Here is a 25,465-nt window from a genome sequence, read left to right on the forward strand (position 1 = left end):
CTTCTATCTCTTGATTCAAAAGAATAAAGTTAAAACCAAGCGACATGTCACATATTCCAGATGAACAGCAAAGACGAGTCTCTTAGGTCAACTTTCTCAACAACCGTTTTGCCTGTGATCTCTGCACCAATTCCAGTACCTTCTGACCTCACTCTCTTGCTCTCTTTCCTCTTAGGGTTCTGAGAATTGCAGTGTGTGAACCTCAGTGTGTGTCTCTCTGTAAAGCATCCACTTACATAACCCTTCCAACCATTATCTAAAAACATGTCAGTGTGCTGGGCTTGAGAATGTTTTTTAGACTTAAATTTACACTCAACACTTCAAAAGTATCACAGTAAGCCTGTTGAAACTTCCAGTGTAAAAGCTCAGAATTTCTAATAAGCACTAGACTACAAATAGCAATAGCAATTCTCCTTTGAATCCTCAGCTGAAGGATTTAGGGAGAATAATTAGAACAATAGAGATAATACCTCCCAAAATTAAACCAATTTCAGCTCTCTCCATAAGTTTTCATTCAATACAGGGGAAAGAGCCCTGGGTTAGGTGCCAGGAGACATGAGCTGCAATCCTTTCCTAGCCACGTGTGTAACCTGGGGTGGTTCAGCCGATCTTTGGAGCCCGTTTCCTTATTTGAAAAACGGGGCATTCGAAACATCTTGGCATCATAGGATGAAATGCAATGATGTGCCTCAAAGCTACAAAGCTGTGTACGCCTCACAATGGAGAGCCTTCTCTTCCTTTTTTATAGGAACTGTGCTTCGATTAGCCTTCCAGATAGGGACATTTGTCACCACTTTTGAATGGGCCGCTTGGTAAGGGAAGACTCTGAACTAGGACCCTCATGTGGTTCCACCACTCTCTGGGTTGTCCTGGGAAAGCCGCCTTTCTCTCTGCATCTAAGTTTCCTTACTTGAGACATCTAGAGTTTGACCAGATAATCATAAACATCTCTCTCGATCTATGATTTGGGGTTTAACCTTCAAATTCAGTAGCACCCCTTTGTGAACTGTCTGAACCAATGAGAGAGAGAAGCATTTCATTCTCTGTACGGGCAGATTAGATATCTAGCTGGTGCGTCTGACTCATCGGCGGTTTCCTCCCTGCTTTCCAAGGTGTGATCTCATTGAATCCTCATGAGAACCTTGTGAGTTTGGTTAGGGAAATATTGCTGTTTGGCATCATTTTATAGATGATGAAAAGAAAGCCCTGGGAGGATGGAGAGGTTCACCCAGATCACCCAGGTAGTTGGACAAATTCTCTGGATTCTGTAAGGCCATGATGAGTTAGGAATCAGCGGACCCAGAGAGCCACTTCTCACCCCGCCCCTGCACCCACCTTTGTCAGAGCTGCTGTCATCTCTTCCCTGGGGTACTGTGATAGCCTCACAACCAGGCTCCCTACTTATACCCTTGCCCCACAAATGGTGGCTTCTCAACCAGAAGTCAGAGGATACTCTAAAATATAAGTCGGATCACGTTCCTCTTCTGCTCAGACCTCCTCCAAGGGCTCCCATCCCACTCACTGTCAATCCAGCCCCGGGCCCCACATCTAGTCTCTATTCTTCCTATGCACCCTGCCTCATTTAGTCTGCTCCAAACCCATTAGTCTCCTTGTTGGTCCTTACACGTCAGGCACCCTCAGGACCTGTGCACTGCACTTCCTTTGGCCTAAAATGTCTTCCTGCAGATAGCTTCCCTGTCAGTCCCCTATTTCCTTCAGACTTCTGCTCAAATTATCACCAAATTGGAAAAGTCTTTCCCGACTACCTGTGTAAAGTCCTGATAACCTTTACTTTCTGTTTCCCCCCCCCCACAGCACTTAATGACCTGCCAACATGTGTCATTTACTTTTTAAATGCTTACTGCTCATTGTCTATTTCCTCTTCTAGAATATATGCTTCCTGAAAGCAGGGGTGTTTGTTTGGTGATATATTGCAAGTGCTTAGAACTGTCTGGCACACAGTAAGTATATGATAAATATTTGTTGAATGGATGCATGAACCAAAACAGGGCAGAGAAATATGGTCAGAAAAATATCCAGACACAAATCATGAAAATGATACATTTGCCAAGCTAAATAATGGACTTGGCTATGAGAAAACAGGCTGGTTCGCAGAGCTGCAGGTTGGGGCTCTATTCCCTCCCCACAGGTGGCCAGGGCTTTATGGGGGAGGGAGGAGAGAATCCTTTCCAGTGAACCATCATGCTCAGATTACTGAACCTTGTCAAATTAAGATGGGGCTGCATTCAAAAGAGATGAGGTGCGCGACAGTTAGGCGTAATATCATACACATGTATCTCTGTACTTTTGTCTTTTGTACACGCTTTCCCTCGGCTTTTAATACCCCCTCCCTCTTTAGCCTCAGCCCCCAACCTAGTGAACTCCTAGTCAGCCTCTGAGGCCAGCTCTAACCTGGCTTTTCCTCAGGCTGAATTAGCTGGTTTCCTATATCTGTAGTCACTACCTGTGTTAGAGTTACTGGCCTGTAATAGTCTTTATTCTTTCTCAATAAAGTGTGACTGCCAGGGTCACACTTTCAGTGCTATAACCACCAGGACAGACCCAGGCAAAACAGGATAGTTGGTCACCCTAAGTGTGAGCTCCCTAAGGAATCCTGTATCCCTTTTCTTTGTCTTTCCAGAGTCTAAATGAGATCTGGAGCATCGAAGCGTTAGTTAAATGGAAGACGTGCACTCCAATTTATAGGGGTTGGGCTGTGTTCTCTTTGAGCCTCTTGAAGATGAGGTCTGTACAGCCCAGAACAAAATGAGAAACATCAGCATGAAAAAATCCTATGAGAAAGAAAAGGCCCTTTCATGTTTGCCTGACAGGCTGGAAGACTTCGAAGGACACAGTCTTAAAATACACAAACCAAATACACACGTGGTTCTCAGCCACTAGTGTCTTGCTTCTCAAAGTGTGGTCCATGGACCAGATACAGCAGCGGCACTTGACACCTTGCTAGAAATACAGAATTTCAGGCCCTATCCTAAGCCTAGGGAATCAGAATCTGCAGCTTAAAAAGATGCCCAGCTGATTCATAGTCACAGCAAACTGCTTTAGGGCACATCAGAAACACCTGAGGGTCGATGTTAAATTTACTTGGCCAGCCTCATCCCTGCAAATGTTGATTTGGTAGGTAATTTTGATATGTAGCAAAGATTGAGAACTACTAGAAGCATCTATTTCCTGTGTTTCTCAAAATATGGTGTGTGGGCCACCTGTATCTGGTGCTTGCAAAAAGGACAGATTCTGAGCAAAACCTGAGAAGGTGGAATCAGAATCTTAGAGGTGGGGTAAGACCCTGAAATCAAGATTTTCAATAAATTTCCCAGGGGATTCTTATATGTACCAAAGTTTATGACCCTCTCTCCCCAGAAAAGGAATGATAGAGAAGGGATGACACAAGTGTACCTACTGTGGGTTTTTGTTTGTTTGTTTGTTTGTTTACCTAGAATTCCTTCACTAAGGCTCAAACCAGCCTTTTTATTTTTGTAACACCACTCTTTCCAAGAACCAACCTCTCCTATGGTATTTTCAGTCCACGTGGATACGACTGGCCCTTCCAGAAGTAAGCGTGTAACCTGGGCCTGACCAGGGAGAAGATTCCTCCTTCTGCCCACAGTGATGGCCTCAAGTTTGGGCACAGTACTCACGAGTTTGCCCATGAGCTAGAGCAGCACCATTTCTAGAATTACGGAGAAGGAGATGCTCTTTCTCCTGGGTTCCTTAGCTGTAGAATGTGAGTCATCTTTGCGAACACTTGGGGAAGCCCAACAACACAGAAGAAAGCTGAGGCAGGTGGAGGGAGGGGAGAGGTGCAGAGGTAGAACCACCTGCCCATCGCAGAGCCATGGGAGCCAGTGGTGTGGATTCATGCTTTAACGCTGACGATAACATTGACATTAGATATTACAGTCATGCACCATAGGATGACATCTAGGTCTAGGAGGGACCGAATATAGACGGTGGTCCCATAAGACTATAATGGAGCTGAAAAAACCCCTATCGCCTAGTCCTAAATTCCTAGCACCACGCATGACTGTTTTATGCCACCTCAGCCTATCGCTGGTCCTGCTATCCGCTAGAAATGCCTGGGGGCTTCACCTAGCCGTGAGCTTCCCACAGACGTCCCCCTTTCTAAACCAATGTTAGGACTGGACCTACCCTGTGGTCTTACGATTACGAGATGCCCTTCAGCGATAACCACTAGGAAACTTGGAAAGAAAAAAGAGCTTGTTACTTACAGGCCCTGGAGCAAACAAGCGAGGTCCCAGGTAGCGAGTGAGAGTTCGCATGCGTGGGCCTGGGATTCTGCTTTTATTGGGTTCGAGGGTGGAGCTTCGGGTTTCACAGGTTCTCTTTATTGGTGAATTTAAAACACGAGAGCAGGAATTTAAAGCATAGGAAGAGAAAGAAAAAAAAAAGTAGTCCGAATGGGCAGTTATCTAAATCAACCAAAATCTCTAAAACAAAGCAGCCTCAATGTGGGAGGTGGCCTGGCTCTTTATCCAGTCCTGTGCCTGCGCGATTTGTGCATTCCAGATAGCCTTCCTGGAGGTGGATGACTCTGAAATGGATGCCTCTGCAATCAAAGCTTAAGTTAGGCACCTGCATTACACACAAAAAAAGCCAACAGTCAGGACTTAAACTACAGCTACTCGTGTGTTTGTGGTGATGCTGGTGTAATAAGCCTGCTGTGCTGACAATCATATAATAGTGCACACAATCACAGTAAGCTGTGCCATCTAGGTTTGTGTAAGTGCACTCTACGCTGTTCACACAACAACGACATCACCTAATGACGTATTTCTCAGAACGTATCCCCTCGTTAAGTGGCACATGACTATAAAAGAAAATTGGGTTCTGTGGTCAAATAGTTTGTGAAATGTTACATTAAACAAATTTCCAGAGTTCATTTCTCAGATTCTTTGATATGCCAAAGCCCATTGTGCATTTCTAAGGTGTGGTATTTTACAAACATGGATTAAAAAAAAAAGACATATAGCATGAATGGTATGGTGTCCCTTGGAAACAGGTTAATAGTAGACAAAAAGTGTTTCCTTCCACACATGTTATTTTACTTAATGCTTCCACCAGTTTTTGAGGACAGCACTATTGGTACGGATGGAGAAAATAAGGCTAGAGGAGTTGGGTGAATTGCCGAAGGCTGCAGCCAGCTGATGGCCACTTAGTCCCACAGGGTCAGCCACAGAGCAGGATGGTGGGGGCGTGGCCTTTCCTAACACCCAGCACTGTGGTCTTTCTGACGTTCTCTGCTATTTGAGGGGGCAGTTCCTGGAATGAAACCAAGCCAAGGAGAGTAGGTTGGTCTGTGTGGGAATAGCAAGACTGCAGTGAATTATACATTTGTTAATTGATGCAAACAGAGTACAAATAAACTCTCTTTCAGGTGGCTCTTCAGAAAGTCTTTGCAGAGACCATTACTCTAAGAAATTAGACGCTAGAAGGGGAGTTGCTACAGGAACAATAAAGGCCTTCCCTGTGTGTCCAGTGTAAGCCAAGGTTCCTGTGAGATTGACTGAGGTGCACAGGCTTGGAGAACCTCCTCTCTCTGCATAACATGAAGCCCTCCTGTGCTGCCCCTAGCCTGCTGGTGCTGTGCCAGCATCATCAGGCCGTCCCAGGGATTCATTTCAAGGATCAAATTTTGGAAGTTCTCCTCAAATCAAACTCAAGAATGCCCCCAGATTCATCATGCGCTGAGGCTAAATCTATCTCCCTAGCCATGCTTAAAAGATTTGAAATGATAAAACTAGAATGTAAGACAGAGTTTTCTGATTTAAAATCCATGCGCTTTTCTGTTATACCACACGAGAAGAATTTAACTGGAGAGGATAAGATTGAAATATCAGCTTCACCGAGATTTAGCTGTACGGCCTTAGGCAAGACACACTACCTCTCTGGACCAGTCTCCTCAGTTATAAAACAGAGGGAATCATGTTGGTTCTACCGGAGTGTTATGGGGATGAAATGACAGAAGTTCTGTAAAACTGCAATTTGAAAATTATGACATGCAAGGCAAATGTTATTTATACTATTTAACCAAGTATTACTGCTTCTACTACTACTGTTCTATAACTAATGATAATCAGTCTCACAATAGAAATAAATATTAGGGTTAAATAGAGAGGAAGATAAAAGGAGATATTAAAAAATTGATGACCCTCATCCAGGTCTTGGAAAAACAAACATGATCGTCTTTCTTATCTAAGGCTTGACTTAGAAAAATGACAACAAACATTTCCAAAGTGGCTTCATCATTGACAAAATGAATTCAGACCTGTAAGGTTGTTTCATGAATTCACACAGTATTTTCAAGTACAGGTATGCCCCACTTTTTGAAAGTTTGCTTTATGCCACTTTGCTTTTAGGAAAGACCTACATTAGTATCTGCTTTCATTAACCAAAAGAAATCCAAAGAGGATTTTCACTTTTACAAAAAAAAAAAGGTGAAAATCGAAAATAGCATTCAGCATTTGTTTTGCAGTGAGCTGTTATAGAGGCAGCGGCACCCTAAGCAGTGACAATGGCAGTGCCAAGCTTCTTCCTGGGAACACCCCCCAGTATCTCAACATCAAGCCGCCATAGCTTTAAACTGTGTCTGTGAGTATCTGTGCTTTATCTTGAATTATCTTGCACATCCCTTAGCAGGATATGTCCTAAGGTGATTGCTTCTTTGCTTCATGCCAGTTAGGCTTTTAAAAGGTTTCATAGGAACTCCCTACTCTTAGATAGTGGGGAATCCTGGATGGCCTCTGTGCCAGGCCCTGTGTTGAGAACCAGTGAAGGCTTGAGCCATCAAACACTCCCACAGTGAAGAAGCTGGAACACAAGGCAAATCTTTGCCAGGCACAAGCATGTAACACGCAGGTGCTTACCTGTGTTCCGAAGCCCAGCACAGAATTGCACAGTAATACCATTTCCATAAAAAGAGTACTTCTTACAAGGTATCCATTAGGGGCTAGTCCTGGTTTCAAATCGTTTCCCTCCTGTTCTGACCACGGGCCACATCTTGATGCTGAAAATAGTATAATTTTTCAACACTTTGAGATTTCTCCTATTTTTGTTTGCTATTCAGCATCTGCCTTTCAGCTCTCAGAACCAAGATGCAGATGCAGGCTCTAAGATGAACAGCGATTTAGTTCAACCAACATTTATTGTATGCCCTTGAACATGAGGCAATATGAAACTTCATGATCTTTGCCGCATAGATGGACTGAGGCCGGCAGCCAGCCACACAGGTGCTCTGAAGCCCAGCTGAACGAAAGAGCCTTCTTTGATGGCGACAGCATATAACCTAAAGGAAAACTTCAGCCTGTGTCATTACTGGTCTTTTCTGCTGGGCCATGCATGCCGAGGAACACAGAAATCTTTTTTATTTTAATTGTGAAACATTCCAGCTAAAAAACATCCTCGTGGCTGGCATGTTTAATTGAGCTCCTGAGAGGCTGTGTCGGTGTGACTTCGGGATGAATCGCTCACAGTCCCATTGGTCTCACCAAGAACCCATTGATGTTTCATAAATCCAAGTCGGTACAAATCTAATTGAGTTACCATGCTGAATTAGCTCACATCTAAATAGCATTCATGTCTACAAATGGAATAATTAGAGTCTAGAAAATGGGATATATCAAGTGGCATCCCAAGTGACAACAGAGAGGCATTTGTATTCATTCAATCAACTGCTTAAAAAAAAAAAAAAAAGCTGCTGTAAGACTTGACTTGGCTGGAGGATTAGAGGCAGTATTTGGGCGCTTGGTTTCTCTTGTTGTTTTAAAAATATTCATTGTACCTGGAAGAAGCCCCTTTACTCATTCTTCAGGTATGTGAAAAAAAAAGGTCAGGTCTGAAGTTATTTTTGACCACCTAGTTTATAAAAGAAATGAAAAAAGGAAAGAGAGAAAGAGAGGGATCGCCCTATTTCAGCCTACAGATCTATTTGTTTTCAAGGGTTGGAAATGGCTTTCTAGTTTCATTCCTTTTGAGCGTTATTGTTTCTTCTGCATTTGCTTCTAAGTACCCTGGTTAAGATGAATTCCTACCCTGGTGGAGGGGGTGGGGGCTAGGTAGATTCTAATGTGAATGCCAGACCATCCTCTATCTGAAAATACCTAAGTACCTAATCATAACAAAATAAAGTTCACATCTTATCCAGAAAGGATCTCATTAAATGGTTTTCCTTCCAAGTTATTTTAGTTGTGAAATTTTAGGATATGTGAATTTAATGCTTCCTCGATTAACAGTTCAACTCAGCAAATACTACAGAACAGAAAGAAGGCATTTTGACTATGCAGGCTAATGGCCTCCTTCTAATTCACCCTGTAGTCTTCCATCTAATTTACATGCTTACTTTATTTATTACCCCAATTAAGTTTTGCAAATAGTTTGCAATGAGGTCCCCATGACCTCATAACTCACAATTACTCTTGGGATCTCCTGCCCACTTTGGCACGTTTTGAATAATACTGCAGTATCTTCCAGGAAAGGATTGTACGTAGGAAATGATGGATGGTGATTGTCAGCATCTTGTCCATTAAAGACAGGATCTGAAATGTGTCTTTGGTCTGCTCACTGGTGTGCTGTCTACAAACCGAGGCATTTGGAACTTTGGGTAAGCAATGTTCCCTGTGGCCGTTGCATCGGTGTGAGAAGTCTATGCTGCTGTATGGCAAGCCCTGTCACACACATAAGTACATGGTATTATGTGATGGGGGCCAGAAGGCTATATCCCTGACCCTATTTCCAGTCTCCAATTTACTGATTTGTTCATTAAAAATTTAAACTGGTGAAATCCAAATGAAGTCTGTAGTTTAGTTCATAGTATTGTACCAATGTAATTTCTTAGTGTTGACAAATGCACTGTGGTTATGGAAGGTGTTAATATTAGGAGAAGATGGGTGAGAAGTATATAGGACTCTTTGCTATCTGCAACTTTTCTGTAAATGTAATTTCAAAATGAAAAGTTTAAAAAAATCTCTCTTTCAGGAATCTCAAAGGCTAGCAGTATCTATTTAAGAGGTCCCCAATTAAAGTCCACTCATGAGTGGACCAACCTGAGACTGGAGCATATAGGATGGAGGGAATTTGTGGGGGGAGGGAGAATTGAAAGGGGGCCTGGGCTCAATGCACCAGCCAGGGACCTTGGCAGCCCCTTAATCTCTCCATGTCACAATTTCTTCATCTGATTGGAGGTGTCATTAATAATGTCACCATTTCAGGGCTTACAAAGGAACAAATGTGAAAATAATGACCATACTTTGGGAAGCTAAAAAGTTGTACACATTTTTATTAAATAATTCTGACAGAGGTGAGTATCAAGGGCATAATAGAATTGGGATGTGAACAAGACCCTAAGCTGTTACAGAAATCAGGGGAAGTCTGTGGAGTTAATTAGCCCAACCTACCTTTACAGATGAGAAACCCGAAGTCAGAGAGACTAACTGACTCATCCAAGGGTCATGGTCAGAAACAGAATTCTCACTGGGCTATGATGTTCCCCCATCTTGTGCTCAGGACTGGCCCTGACAAAGGTCAAACAAAATGATCTCCTGAGTATTTCCTTTCCAGGTCTAATATTTAATTACTATGTAATAACAATACATTTCCAAACCAAAAGATCTGCCTGTTAAGGATGGTCTAGTTATTAGTGCAAAGAAAATTCGTTAAGATAAATGTAATCAGAGTATCTCATAAAAGTGGGAATTCAGTCTGGTGATATCCAGCATCATAAAAACATCTCTACAGCTCTGGCCTGCGACCTCTGAGATTAAACACGCTGAAATCTAAGCTTATCTGAAACCAGAAACCTCTCCCAGTTTCTCCATCTTCCTCGCAGCATCACTTTCCTCACAGTTCTCCAGGTGCAAAATCTTAGAGTCATTTTTCTCTTTTTCTGTCACTATTCTAAGTTAATGTCTTATTCGGGATCCTCCTGGGTGTAGAGTCTAAGTCTGACTCATCCTTACAAACTCCCCAGCATCTCACAGGATGCCAGATGCCTCTCACGTATCAGGTGTGCAAGACTGTTGCATGAATGTATCTACGTGAAAGCTGCTTTGTGAAATCTTTCAAAAGCTCATGTCAGGCTTCCTCAAGGTTCCAAGGAAAAAGGATTTCTCTCTGATTCTTTTCATACCTGAAATCATGCAATATCATAAGATAAATTAATCCATTTCACTGCAAGTTGGGCTAATGGATTGATTACCCTGTATAAGTCATATTCCAAAAGAATATTCAGAAAAGAATCTCCCTAGCTGCCAGGTTAAAGGAGACTGCACTCTTAATATTAAATATTTCCACTGTAGGTTAGTATAAATTTCATTAGTGGGTTACGTGTTTGCTATTCTAATCTGTGGATATGTTTACTTACCACCACATTGCAATTTACTTTGTGCTGCTTACCTTGTTTGTGTTAACATCCCATACTGGTAATTCAATACCTGAATGTGTACTTTTTGAAATAATCAAATAATCAAATGCAAATTAGCTTAACATTTTGAATGCTGTATCCAGCAAAAGTGTAGAGGTGTGGAAAAGTGACCTGGTTGAAATCTTAAATAGGCATTTTGCTAATTCCAAACTGCAGCAGTACAGGTGAGACTTTGCATCTGGCCAAAATAAATTTATCCTTTACCTGGACTCTTTGCAGCAGAAGGCAGATTTGGAAAGAATGACTCAGTCTACTCAGCTTCCAAGAGAAAAGTTTCCCAGGAGCTGTGAGTCAACAAGAGAAAGCTTTGGAGAGGGGTCTTCTTGGCTAACAATAACTGAGAGAGTTCTGGTACAGTTTTGTGTATCCACGTCCTGGATTTATTTATTCAATCCATTTATTTATCTGAAAAACAAAGAGATGGAATCAATAGGAAAGATGAAAGTCCCAGGGCTTGTCTAGAACAAACACAGAAAGAGTCAAAAGTTTGGATTGCATAAGAAAAAATATGTAGCTTTCCATATCAAGGATAAAAGTTTCTATTGTTTTTAGCTGTACCTAACAGGGATCCTAACTCAAATGGCTTAATAGAAAAAGAAACTGTAGGGGTCGGGGGAGGATGAACAGGGTAAAGGGGGTCATATATACAAGGTCTGATAATTAAGTTAGCGAACTTATCCTAGAAAAAGTGCTATGTACCCCATTGTTGAATATCATTATGGTCACCTTCGAAGTACTTCCCTTGGGAAGCAAGGCACCGACGCCAGCGCCTACTGTGTTTCCCCAAAAATAAGACCTAGCCAGACAATCAGCTCAATGCGTCTTTTGGAGAAAAAATTAATATAAGACTTAGTCTTATATTATACTATGTTAGGTAAGACCCGGTCTTATTTTACAAAAATTAATATAAGACCCGGTCTTATAAGACCGGGTCTTATATTAGTTTTTGCTCCAAAAGATGCATTAGAGCTGATTGTCCGGCTAAGTCTTATTTTCGGGGAAACAGGGTAGCCCACCCTTCAAAGCAATTTTGGAACTCTTTTTCTGGAATGGCCATCAGAGATGTTGTCATTTTACACTTGATGTCCTGAATGTCATCAAAATGTCTTCCTTTCAATATTTCCTTTATCTTCAGGTAAAGAAAGAAGTCATTGGGGGCCAGATCAGGTGAGTAGGGAGGGTGTTCCGATACAGTTATTTGTTTACTGGCTAAAAATTCCCTCACAGACAGTGCTGTGTGAGCTGGTGCATTGTCCTGATGCAAGAGCTCCTTTGAGACTATTTTCGCACACGCCTCTCTCATGCCAAGATTTTCAGTTAAGATTTTTCGAACTGTTTCTCTATTGATGTTTACTTGGTCTGCTATGCTTCTCAAAATCAGCCAAGGATTTTGACCCACAATTTGACGAATTTTTGCATGTTTTCATCAGTTCTGCTTGTTACTGGTCGCTCTGACCTCTCTTCATCAGTGACGTGTTCTCTCCCCTCGGAGAAACGTTTAAACCATTTATACACTGCCATTTTCTTCATGGCATTATCCCCGTAAACTTGGACTAACACATCCCTGATTTCACTTCCACTCTTGCCAAGTTTAACGAGAAATTGAATGTTTGTTTATTGCTCTAATTCAAGCTCAGACATTCTCGTGACAGCACACAAAAACATGCAACAACAATAAAGAATGTCACTCAGCAAGACACTGCCACACGTCAACAGGAACACAGCTGTGAGACACTGATATACCAAGGTTATGAAACCTTACCGAGCTGTTTGTACAGAGCTGCCAATGTAAGTACACGGTGTCAAATTCGTGAATGCAACGGTCAGACTGCAGCTAGTGACAGGAGACTACAGATAAGGAGACTATAAGTGGCGAGCACACAATGGAGTAATAGTACAGATATTGTTTTATAAAGTTGTACACCTGAAACTTATATAATGTTACCCCAATACATTTAATTAAGATTTAAAAAATAAACCAAAAAAAGGACATGCATTACATGATGAAGTCCTGAGTTGGCCAGCTCCATCAGCAGCTTGGTGATGTCATGAAGGGCCCAGGTCCTTTCTATCTTTTCCATCTGCCAATGTCAACATGTCTGCTTTGCCCTCAGACTGGCTCCCTTCATGGGCCAGCAGATACACTGGTTCACTTTCACAGGAAGAAGTGAGCCATTTCTTCCTCATGTTTCCTTATAAGAGAAGGCATCATTTCTAGAAGCCCAAAGCAGATTTCCACTCTAGTTGCATTGGCTAAAACTCAGCCACATGACTTCTTCTCAAGTAATCACTGGCAATGGAAATGAGGTTACCATTAGGCTTGGGTTAGCCTAATCAGGATTTACCCCTGAGCTGTGGTCACATTTCCTGCAGAGTAGGTACCTAGATAAGCGTGAGTGTATGTTTGCAAGAAAGAAGGGAGGAACAGACATCAACTAGTAACCCACAGTGGAACACACACTCTGTAGAATGACATGAAATCATATCTCCAGGATTGGACTCTTCTGCCACAACAACTGTTAGGAAGATGCAAAGAACTCAGTGATTCTAACAACCTACAGGGTACCTTCTTAATTAGAGATAGAAAACGGGAGATGATATTACACTCAGAAAAGCTCTCCAAATTCTGACTGTACATGTGAATCGAAAAGTGCTTTCACTGGTGGGATTGTACATGGAGATGACAATTAGGTAACTATTCCTCTGAGAACTTGGAAACAAAGTCCATATACTATGTGTGATTAGCTGTGGGAGAAAACAAGGAGACTAGGTTTAGGAAGATCCAAAATACAGTCAAGGTGATCTGGGATGCATCTCTTAAAGATGGACCAGGGATAGGGTTATACCGTGTTTCCCCAAAAATAAGACCTAACCGGAAAATAAACCCTAGCATGATTTTTCAGGATGACATCCCCTGAACATAAGCCCTAATGCATCTTGTGGAGCAAAAATTAATATAAGACCTGGTCATATTTTCTGGGAAACATGGTAGTTAATAAGCCATAACCTAATCAACATCATTGCAACCTGTTAAGAGAAAGAGGTATACAGAGAGAGATTTAGAAGAATCATAGACTATTTAAAAACCAGACTCCTGGAGGCAATCACTGTCAGTGCCCATGCATGGAATGCTCTAGGGAAGTCTTCCTTGACAAGGTAAGAGTGCCTCATACTATCTTTACTGAGATGCTTTCCCTAATATCAGCAAGCTTCTGATAAGTGGGCTTCTGTTAGCTTTTCTTATAAGGAATGGATGCCCTGGGCAGCTCTGTGTGAACAATCTGAACTCCCAAAATTCATATGTTGAAGTCCAAACCTGTAAGGTGATGGAATTAGGAAGTGGGATCTTTGAGAGCTGATTAGGTCATGAGGGCAGAGCCCTCATGAATGGGATTAGTGCCTGTATAAAAGAGGTCCAAAAAAGCTCCCTTGCCCCTTCCACTATGTGACATTAAAGTGAAAAGATGGCCATTAATGAGAAAGCTGGTTCTCACCAGACAAACAATCTGCAGGTGCCTTGATCTTGGACTTCCTAGCTTCAAGAACTATGAGAAATAAATGTTTGCTGTTTATAAGCCACCCAGTCTCTGGAATTTTGTTATAGCATCCCAAATGAACTAAGGCTTCTCATTGTAAAATAATGAACTGACTTCCTGATACTGTAACAGATATTAGGATTCCCATGTGTATACAGGAAAGTTATATACAGACACACCTGGATGCGTGTGTGTGTGTGTGTGTGTGTGTGTGTGTGTGTGTGTGTGTGTGTGTTTCCAGTGACTATCATCTTTCTCCATGAGACAAATAGTTTCGCCACTCAGGTCAGTGAACAAAATCCATGTAGGTAGTCCCTAACAGTGGTGAGTTCACTGAGGCAAGTGTCACCCGCACAGCCTCTCAATTGATTAGTCATTTGCTTTTGTCATCATCCATAATTAGGAATTCTCCAGTCTGTTAATTGGTAATTAATGGAAATATCCTGATGATGTTTCCTCAATAAGACAAGAAAATCCTTCCATGTTTATGTCAAACATCTTCAACTAATTCAGCTTGGTAAAAATCTACAAAGGTTACCATCATAAAACTTTATTCAACTAAAAAGTCCAGCCGGTAACTTTTGTTTACTATATTTACATTTTAGAAAGAAGAGGCCAGTCGGACAGGCTTACATCAAATATTTACTTTTTAAAGCCACTTCTCTGGGATCTGCACAGATTCAGCTCAACCTCCTGCACCTTCTCCAACTCCATCCATAGACTCAGGGTTGCAAGTTCACACTGGGACCAGGAAGCAGGCAGCTTGCAAAGGTCTCAAACATCTAGGAAAAATTCAAGTACTACCACAGAACTTGTAACATGAAAAAAATAATCTAAGAAGCATTGCAAAAAGAATTGCAAAAAAGTGTTTCTTGACACTTTAACACAAGGCCATGAGCAATGTGTTCCTAACATCAAGTTGTTTCTTGTGAGTGTTGTTCTTCTACCAGATGGAAATTCTTCAAATGTGTCTTTCCTTTCTGAAAGCTCTGTTCTTATTAAAACATAGTCTGTGGCCTTAATTTATTCAAATTTGCACTCACTAGCCCCTGGCACACAGGGGGCACTGCTTATCAAATGGCAACGAATAGTCTGAATAGTCGTTGCTGAAGGTTGTGGGGTTTCCTGTAGGGATAAGGTGTTCGTTGCTTTGAACCTGCAACATGCAGGAAACCAAATGTCAAGACAGGTTCCTTGATTAACTGGGAAAATTAACTCCGCCCCATCCAATATCTAAAATGAATATGCAACACTGAAAATAAAGATAAGTCTATCCTACAGTTTGGTTACAAAAAGAAGCTGCTTGCTTCCCTTTAAAATTTTGCATAAAACCGACATCTCTCTCCTAGATTTAATTGCATCTTTGAACAGAGGCTGAAGCCTTTCTTTTATTATTGTAAATACCATCTCATAAATCTGAAACTAAGGCAAAACAGAGAACCGAAAGCTCAGTGATATTTAAATCAGCAACTGTAGACCACACACTCAGCTGTATTCACATTTTGTTAAAATGATATGCTTTAAAAACCAATTAGTAGAGTGCATTATGTGTGGACATAAATACTCTGTTACTAACACGCCTGCAGGAGAAGATCATGAGAGAAACCACTTGATGAGGACCCATCAGTAGTAGCCATTACTAACATCAGCTGATGCTCAGGCTTGTCTAGCAATAGTGGGTCAGTTTTCATCATCAAGGAATGTTAACTTGGTCTCTATATCCCATCCTGAAGCACTAAGTCTAATTCTGACAGTTTATATGTCTGTCCACTTCAGTGTATGTGCTTGTTACTGAAAGTGTGGTTCAGGAACCAGCCACATCAGTGTCACCAAGGACCTTGAGAGGCAGACAGAATCTCAGCTCTTGGGCATAGTCACATATCCCTGCACGTGTGTACAGCTCCATACACCTCCGCCCAGGACCCCATGTCCCTGCCCTGACCACCACTCCCACCCTAACGTACTAAATCATACTCCTCCTTTTGGAAGATCCTCAAGGGCTTCAAAGGTACTTTAAAGTTTGACAGGCACTGGTGTATATCCACCCTAAAAGTAAATAACTTTCTCCAGTATCCCCAATTTTACTGTGTCACGCTATAAAAAGCACACGACCCAAGTGTTGTTTATCAGTATACAAAACACAGAGAGAGGAAATTTTCCCCAAGGAGGAACAGACTGAATAGTATTAACAGTGCTTTAAACTGTAATGAATTCCCAGCCTAATTCACTATGAGGTTTCAATTTATACCACATTTAGAGTACTCCAGGTTCAAGTAATCACTGCAGTAATTAGCTTACTTCCAGTCCTCCAAAATAAACCCACTAATTTTTGCAATCAGCCTTCATTTGGTTAATCACCAGTTTAATTGATTTAATTAGTTTGATCTGCAAAATTAGTCAAGTGTAAATACTGTTTTGTAAACAGAGTTTAGCTCCAAGCTGTAAGATAGGGAATTCTAATGCAAACCTAGAGTTAATAACAAAACCCACACATACATACAGGATTTTGTCATGGAATATAGCAGCTGTAAGTTTTCAAGACAGAGGCCTGTGGATGGTCTGGTGAATGTTTTGGGAATGTGCCATCGTACTTACAGTATTGACTAAGCTCAGAGATTCCCACCCCCACTCCCGCCCCACCCCCAACCAATTCTAACACCATACAGTGGCTGGGCTTCGAAGATTATAAAAGGAATTCTTTGTCATTTCTCTTTCTAAATGAGATGGCTCGAATAACCCTAATGTGGAGAAAGTTGTCCAGATCTGAGTTTCACGTTATTTTTAAAATTTCAAGTCTTTCCCATTAAAGGATATATTAAACATTTTCTGGAACAAATTTTAGTATAGTAATTCAATTTTTAAAGCAAACATGTCTACTTATAGGTATTAACAGTATGGAAATTTCAGAGATGTAGGACATACTGTGTGATACAAAGTATTTCTTCACTTTTTATTAGTTTTTTAATACAATGAATTTGACAAGGTAAAAAAAATTCCCTTTAAACACCCCCAAATGAATTCATTCTAAGTACTAAATTCAATAGATTCCCCGTAGAATAAGACAATCTTTCCACTTAAAATCTCTGCTTGGTAATATTGTAAATGCGGGAGGAATTAAGTAGGAAGGTAATTGTTTACAGACTGTATTTTCCCAGATTGCTCTTCATTACTGAGCCGTTATTAATGCCATCTCTTTAGAAATTTCCATACCTTTGCCTGATATATTTTTACAATTTAATTCTTATTTGAATACTTTGGGATTCCATTAGTTGTGCTACTAACTAAAATGTTTAATCTGGATTAGAAACTATTTTGGAAGAGTGGTGCCACAAATAATTTATCAAGTTGTTAAGAATGCAAAAGACAATGACTAAATAACCAAATCTGGCCACCTAGTTACAATTTTCACAGTGCAGTAAATGCTGAAACAGAGGCGAGGAATAGGGGCATGGAAGCAGCCTGTGACTATATGCCCTAGTAATTGCCATTAACATTTTAGAAACCTGTGTATCAGTTTAGAAAAAGGATATAGTGTTTTTTGTTCCAAACACAGTGTTGAATTAATCTGTAAAGTATACATTTATTAGGTCTACAACCTTTCATGTTGTCTCAGCAATGCTTTCTTCTAGGTCTGGCTTTTTCTGTAATGAATCAGATAGCAAATATTTTAGGCTTTGCAGTCATAGGTCCCTGTCACAATCACGTAACTGTGCTGTTTTAGCATGAAAGCAGTCAGCGTCAACATGGAAATGAATGAGTATGGTTGTATTTCAAGAAAACTTTTCGTGGCTACTAAAATGTGAATTTCATATAATTTTCACATGTCATAAAATAGTCTTCTTTTGTTTTTTTCCAACCACTAAGAAGGTTAAAACCATTGCTAACTCACAGCCTATGCAAAAACAGGTGGCAGCCGGATTTGGCCATGGTTTCCCCACCCCTATTCTAGTTACAATGGGACAGATGTCTACACTGAGGGTTAGTAGAGACATTACTTCCAGTTATGCCACTGCAAGGTCCATATCATAACCTGTCATTTATAATTTCAAAATGATTGCCTCTTGGTTACAGAAGTTGCTTCACATATTAGATCCAAAAGGTAATGCGGCAACAAGGAATTAGACATGGAGGCTTTGCTGCTGTTAAAGAAAAAGAAGGAAAGGACTAGAGAGTTATATACAGACATGAGGGCTTAACTGTCTCCTTAAGAGTCTTCCAGACAGAATTGGGACTACCCCTCCCCTTCTGGATGCCTTTAATGTTCATTTAAATACTTTTGGTGACATTTTCCCTATTGCATATTGTTCTAAGTTACTTTAACTTGATTTCGCTTGAAGCAAAATACTGTGGCTTTGAGGAGGAGGATTGTTTGAAAAGACACAACACTATTCATCCATTACTGTTCTTCTGTAGAATGACTCTGAGCCCCCAGGTCTCTCTGGAAGGTTACGCAGATATGGGTATTATTACTCATTTCCCACTGTCCCTTGACAAAGCAGTTGGAACCATCACCAATGCGGCTTGATAACTATATTTCAACAAGCGCTTAATTTTCTACAGATTCCCCATAGGTAAAAGATGAGGAGCCTAAAATGTACTCATCTCAAGTTGTTTCATTAATATTGTTAGAGAATTCCAAAAGACAGAAAGAAATTTTTTTTTTTTTTTTTTTTTTTGATGAGTCTGATTAACCATGTTTCATTTCAGCAGCCCGGGCAGCTTGCTTGGAAGTTCTAATTGTATCTTAGTGGGTGCATGACATTGGGGAGGTCATGCAATCTCTCTGAGCTACAACATCTTTTCTGTAAAGTGGGTTCACAGAATGTGCCTGGCTGACCTTGGGACATTACATTGCTGACTTTGGGGGCATCCCCACATGGGGAAACTGCATATAGAAATGCTTTGCAAAAGAACAGGGTTTCAAAAAGATGGGGTTCCACTAGCACACATGCATTGAGCATCTTCGAAGCTTAGAAGGCAGAAATGAATCAGTGAAGGTAGTAGAAGAGGCCAAGTGCTAAAGAGCAATGCAAGCAGATGCTGTACGAGTGGGAACACCCAGTCTCCTGGTGTGCAGCTGTCAGCAAAGTCTTGAAAAAGGAAATGGAGCTAAGCAACAGGAAGGAAAGAGCATTTAGATAGCGAGAAAGGCATAGGCATTCTTTTCACCACTCCACATTTGATGAAACCTTCTTTTGTGTTTGTTTTTTTTAACTGAAGTCTGCCTGGTCCAGCCTGTCATGTGTTATCTGTCTGAAATTTCCCTCTGCAGGATTTGTACAGTAAGCACCCACTCCTGACTTCGTGCTGGACACAGGCAGAGGTGCCTGAAGAAAGAAATACACCAAAAACAGAGTTGATCGCTTGGGAAATCTCTTCTTATTATTTCTCTAGGTATGTTTAGATCTAATGAGTTATGCAATTGTTATTATTATGTCTTATTACAGCTTTCCTGGACTTTTTAGATATTACTAAGTACCCCTAAAACCTTCAAATTGTTTGTGTGGTATCTACATTTCCTAACAAAGAAAAGGATTTAAACTGCTGATTTTAAGCATCTTGGATATTTAAATAGTCTCAGGGTATTTGTGTGAAATTGGTAAAGAATTCTGTGGGGAAAGGAAAAAAATGCCTCATAGATGAACTTGTTCACCTGGGAGTTCCAAGTGCAAATAGCAGTAGGATTCTGTAGTCTTAACTTTTTTTGCTATAAGAGGTCCCCAAATTATATGCCAGCATGTATCTAGGTTAATACATATATTTGGCCAAACTACCCAGGTCCCTGTCCAATTCCCCAATGTTTTTACAGTCAGTATACTTTTCAGATCTTGGGTGCTAATTTGTATCATTTGCAAAAACAACTGTGAAAGCTATTTGGTGCTTGCAATGCAATTACCACTAAAGAGGTTTTGGGGTATTCTCATTAAACTGAGTCCCAGATGTTTTTGCCCTCGTGATTTGTGTTGATCTGTTCATTGTCGGTTTTAATTATCAATCAAGATGAACGAATTAGTCACCCACTTGGTGAAACGCCTATTTATGCATATGATCAGGGCCCAGGCTAAAAGAGCCTTCAGAGATGTGTAACCTTGGAAAGGACTGTTTCCTCTGCTTCCGTGCACAGATGGTGGAACAGCATCGCTGTTTATCTCATACATATGTTTGGGGTATGTAATTTGTGCTGTATGTGAATGTGCACAAAAATAGGGACACACACACATCTATGCACACATTTCTGGACTGACTATAGAGCTCTATGTAACCCTTTCCTCCTTTAGTACAGTGTTTTTGATTGGAAGACTTTCAGGTGAATAATATTTCCAAGGGGAAATCTCTAATTGCTGGGCTAGGCAAAACACTGTGCCCTGGGAATCTGATTACAATGTGTTAGTATGTTTGCTTCCCTCAGAGTTGCCACCAATCTGCTCTTCACAGGGATGTGAACTACCCAGTGGGCACTCAGTACACCTCACAGGAGACAGGACACCATGTGAATATGATTAAACCATGGTCCTCTTGACTGTGGCAGCTTGCTGTGCGCTGGCGGGTGTGGTGGCAAGCATTCTCGAAACTGGTGTGTGCGGGATCAGACTGGCATGAAGACACCACCCATGAAATATGTGTCCAATGCTCTTGGGAACAAATTGGCCATCTCACAAAGATTCTTTGAACTGGGAATTCAAATGGCTTTGGATAGGCAAGAAATGTCTGTCTGAGAGGCGGAAGGAGGGGGAAACAGTGCCAAAGAGCAGGTAGAGTCATTTGTTAGCAAATTCCTGTGCTTCCATTCATCCATGTGTAACATTACAAAAGGGAGAGGAGCCTTCATTTCTGCAGTAACAGCAGGTGGTACCAACTATCCTGTCCAACGGAAATGCAACTGCAAATTGTTGTATGTGTTGAAAAGGGAGAAATTAAATCTGCTTCATCCAAGATATATGCTAAGAATTATCATTGAGTTCATTTGAGTCCGTGTGTGTGTGCATATACATTATAATGTTCATATACATTATAACATATGTATATTATTTTATGTTTATTAAAAGGATTGTTTCGTGAAAGGCCTATTCTCCAGTTATCCAGGAGAGTTAACAAAACAAGTGTCATTAATGTAAAATGACATAAATTTTAAAAATCGCTGTTGTTAACATTTGGAAGATAGCTCTGGGGGAATCTTGAAATCCTACAAGCATGTCCTTGGTAGACTAGTTGGATGTTAATTTGCCTTCAGGAATGAACAAAGCAGGCTGCACTTTTGCATGAGGGTCACTCACTAATGCGCTGTTTTGCAGTATGTAAAAGAATATTCATTCTATTCAGTTTCAAATCAGCTAAGGGGCAAATCCTTTCCCTTGAATTAGTAAGAGCCTCTGTGGCTGTCACAAAACTAGTTTTCCTAGTGTCCCTTTAAAAGGGACAGGGAACTTTGGCAAAGAGCATCAAAAAGCCTTCACACAGTTTATACTCTTTGACCTAGTCGTCCCCCTTCCGGGAACCCATTGTGAAGAAACTAGCCTGTTTACTTAAATACCTAAAAAGTGTTTATGCACAAGGGGTTAGTTACAGCATTAATGACACTTTTTTGGTTAACTCTCCTAGTAACTAAAGAACAGACCTTTTACAAAACAATGCTTTTTATATATATATATACAAAAGAATGATATATAATGTATACACACAGAAGCTCAAATGAGCTCACTGGAATGCTTATAATAACAGGGAGACTTGAAAGGGTTTATTTTGACTCATTTTTAGGTTAAGCAAACTATCTTATATCCAATGGATTATCATGCAGTCATTAAATATATTTACAAATATATTAAATATATTTACAAACTTATATAAATGTATTTGCAAACCCATGTTTGTATATATTTACAAATACATGTTTAGATATTTGTGTATATTATAATTATTTTAAATATTGGATAAATATATTATTAATATATGCCAATAATATATTGTGCAAATATATTTATATGAAATATGTTTATAAATTTATGTGAACACAAGGAAATGTGCATATTATAATGTTAAATTAAAATTGTATAAGTAATGCAATCTCTACTATATCAGGGGGAAAGAATGGAAGTCACTGTACCAAAATGTTAATAGTATTTACCTCTAGGTATCTCTAACTATGGGTGAGTTTCCCCACTTTCTCCTACTTTTCTATAGTTTCTGTATTATCTACACACATTAATTGATGCTTATAATATGGAAATGCAGTTTAATTTTGGAATTAAATGGTTGAGGACATTTGCCACTGCTGCCACAAGTGGTCAACAGGCAGATGGAGAAGTTGTGGTTTATTATTTGGCAACTCCATACTGGTCACAAACCTTTCAGGACTTGAGTTCAATTTGGGTGTGTTGGCAGCTCAAGGATATCACTCTTCCATTTCTAACTCTGAAATTGATCTTTTGTATGGGGAGCATCTAAGCCGAGTCAGAATTCTCAGGCTGATACCCAGGGGTAACCATCTGAGCTGGGAACATGAGATCAGTCTTTGCCCTTCCTCACCAAACTCCAATTGCCTGTGGATGAGAAGAGTCCCTCAGAGGAAGAACTGTGACCAACTGAGCTGAAGTGATGTCTTTAGAACTCAGCAGAGAAGAGGCTAGAATCCCTAGGGGTCACTCTGCAGTGGCAGGACATAGATGGTGCCCATGAGGAAGAGGCAGGCAGGGAGCAGCAGGGTCCCGGTGGAGAGAGCCTGTGGTGGAGACTTGGCTAGGAAGCAGCTTTTGTCAGATCTGAAACATACTTCAGAAATTTGATGGTTTTATGTGTCTGACATTTCTTTTGTCCATTTCCTTTTGGTTTTGCCTTGGTATCTGATAACTGTCTTCAAGGCCAGTCTGCCTTGAGCTGTGCCTGTGTTGTAACCAGAAGGCTGACGCAGAACAGGCATGACCCTGCAACTGAGTAGAGTGGCAAAAACAGCAAACCAAGTGAGCTGAGCCCCTGCCAGTCCTTTTGGGGGAAACCAACTGGAGGCTTTTTATATCATCATCATCCTTTGCTTAAGACCAAAAGAACCTTTTAAGAAACCCTTTAAGTTACTTTTTAATTTATACTTAAAATCACATAGCCATATCCTGCCAGAAATTAACAAGTGTATTCCTAACTCAGAGTCTGAATTTCAGTGTGGATCAAACTTGTAGCAGTCACCTCTTCAATTCCTTGATGGAAGTGTCCTGAAGATAATGTCTGCAAGGGGACCAATCCTTGGTCGACCATGTGGGATGCTGTCTGTGTGAACAGCTCGTCTTTTTTCCATTATGGCATCTTGATTCAAGGCACTGCCTTACCTCCTCTTGTGGGCACTACGTTATTACCTCTCCCCTTCCAGGTTAATACACAATTAGCTCTCTCCAGCTGACTGTCACCCAATTGTGAGAATGCCAATGTTCGAAGAGGAGCTCAAAATAGAGGAAATCATGCAACCTACTCTGATCAGTAGGTAATTTTCCCCTCCCAACATCAGCCCCCCCTCACCCCAAAAAAAGAGGCACCCTGAGTAAGAAAACATACCATGGCAATATAAAAAATACGGTCTGTGTTGGGGGGAATGATTTAAGTTTTTCAGAAACTGTTTTTCAGAACAAGACTGGCGATAATCAGGAAAACTTTAATGTTATGTGATAAACTATTTACAGTAAAAGGAAAATCTACACTGTTTCCATTGTGCAAATTTTACTTTTAGATTTTAAAAATAATCCAGAATTCAAATGAAAAGGAATTTTTTTAAAATGTCATTGTGACTTCAGTTCACCAACTGCTGGGTTTCCTACTACAAATCACAGCTCATTTTAAAGCCTTAACTTCGTGTTAAATAAGAGGCAAGAGTTAATTTAGGAAGCGATTACAGTGGAGGCGTCTTAGAGCAACAGTGATCGCGGCACAATTAGTCTTCAATTTATAATTGAGAGTAACTCCCATAGGACTAACTCACTGATGAATTTAAAATAAGCAGACTTCAAAACTAAGAAGAAAAATGGCTAATTATAAGCTAAGGGGGGAAAGGAAGGTGGGGAAAGAAAAGAAGTTGACTCTATAGGATTTGGGTGATTCCTTAAAATCTAGAATCACCAGGAGGAGGTGCATTCCCACACAGATGGGAGAGCCACGCGCAGAGTAGGCATGGGGGAGGTGCAATATGGGATTGAGAATACACACTGCTGCCCACCGACCATGGAAAAGGCTTTGGTCTGAAAATGGACAAGGACTAGGTGTCATGGGTGCCACCAGCCTAAAGAGCTCTTAGGCTTAAAGGTATATGGCATGGATCAAAGAGAGAAAATTTAAGCAGGGGTTGAGCAGGGCTATATACTGCTATGGGCAGGGCCAGTAGGGAAATCAGCCTCTTGCAACACTGCTAGGAGGTCAAAGCTCTGAAGTTTCCCAACCAGCAGCATCCAGAATGAAGATGCCCAGGCGACTGCCGACAGCCTCACATAAGCTTCCATCAGGTACTCTTCTGGCAGTCGAGGCAGGGGACCAACTTACAGCTCCTCCCTTCACATCCCAACATTTTTCAGGGTTCGGGAAGTTGCCCTGGCCCCTAACTCAGTAGCAGATAGAAGAGGGCATTTCCTACTCTTAGAATATACCCAAGAATAAAGGTCTCATAGCTCCCTCTTCTGTCCTCCCCAGCTGGGGAGTTTTTCCAGTGACTCCAGCCATGGGTGGCCTTACTAGGAAAACCTGGACATTCACATTCACCCCTGCAGTGCCCACCTGTTGGAAGGGGTGCAAGACCAGCTACCTGGGCATCTGTATAAGCCCCCAGAGCAACGAACAAACATTAAATTTCTTGTTAAACTTGGCAAGAGTGAAAGTGAAATCAGGGACGTTAGTCCAAGTTTATGGGGTTAATTTCATGAAGAAAATGGCAGTGTAAAACAGATTAAATATTTCCTCTATTTGAGGACAATCCAGAGTTTGGGGGTGTGTCTTAGATTGTGTTCCTCTGAAAGCAAACCCTGTAACCAGGAGCAAGTAGTCTGTTTCAAAGAAGAGACAGGCGAGAAAGAAGTACAACAGAAGTGTGTTCATGTGCTGGGTGCAGCTGAGAAACTGGGCTCAATCCCCCTGTAGAGAGCCTCTGTGGAACCACGGAGAGCAAGCCTTGGAAATGCACCACCATGGGATGGGAGGCTGGGACATTTGACAATTGACACATGACCCACATTGATTCCTCCCATCACCCAACTCTCTCTCTCTCTCTCTCTCTCTCTCTCTCTCTCTCTCTCTCTCTCTCTCTCTCTCTCTCTCTCTCTGAATTGCACCTGTGCATGGCTGAGTGGTCTTCTGTATATTAGAGAGCACTGAGCAGAAACTCTGCAGTGCATACAATTGGTGTATGGAACAGTCTGCCACAATTTATCAAAATCAGACAGGCTGAGGGATATGGCATGGTGAACAAAGGTCAGCTACAGGTGGTCAATATTCCTAATAACATTTGGAGTTC

At 41.0% G+C, this 25,465-nt stretch overlaps 1 long non-coding RNA gene across 1 annotated transcript in view; it reads right to left on the reverse strand.

Moving 5' to 3' along the window:
- LOC109447651 (uncharacterized) overlaps window positions 1-25,465 on the reverse strand; it is a 226,670-nt gene that overhangs the window by 137,807 nt on the left and 63,398 nt on the right. Inside the window, exons 2-4 of the long non-coding RNA XR_016020862.1 lie at window positions 10,658-10,858; window positions 9,429-9,545; window positions 4,248-4,361 (exon numbers count right to left, since the gene is read on the reverse strand). This is a non-coding gene — a long non-coding RNA (uncharacterized LOC109447651). The remainder of the gene's footprint in view (window positions 1-4,247; window positions 4,362-9,428; window positions 9,546-10,657; window positions 10,859-25,465) is intronic.

The sequence above is a fragment of the Rhinolophus sinicus genome, chromosome 3, assembly GCF_057876585.1.
Source record: "Rhinolophus sinicus isolate RSI-liver-muscle chromosome 3, RSI-T2T, whole genome shotgun sequence".
In the NCBI taxonomy this organism is placed as follows: domain Eukaryota; kingdom Metazoa; phylum Chordata; class Mammalia; order Chiroptera; family Rhinolophidae; genus Rhinolophus; species Rhinolophus sinicus.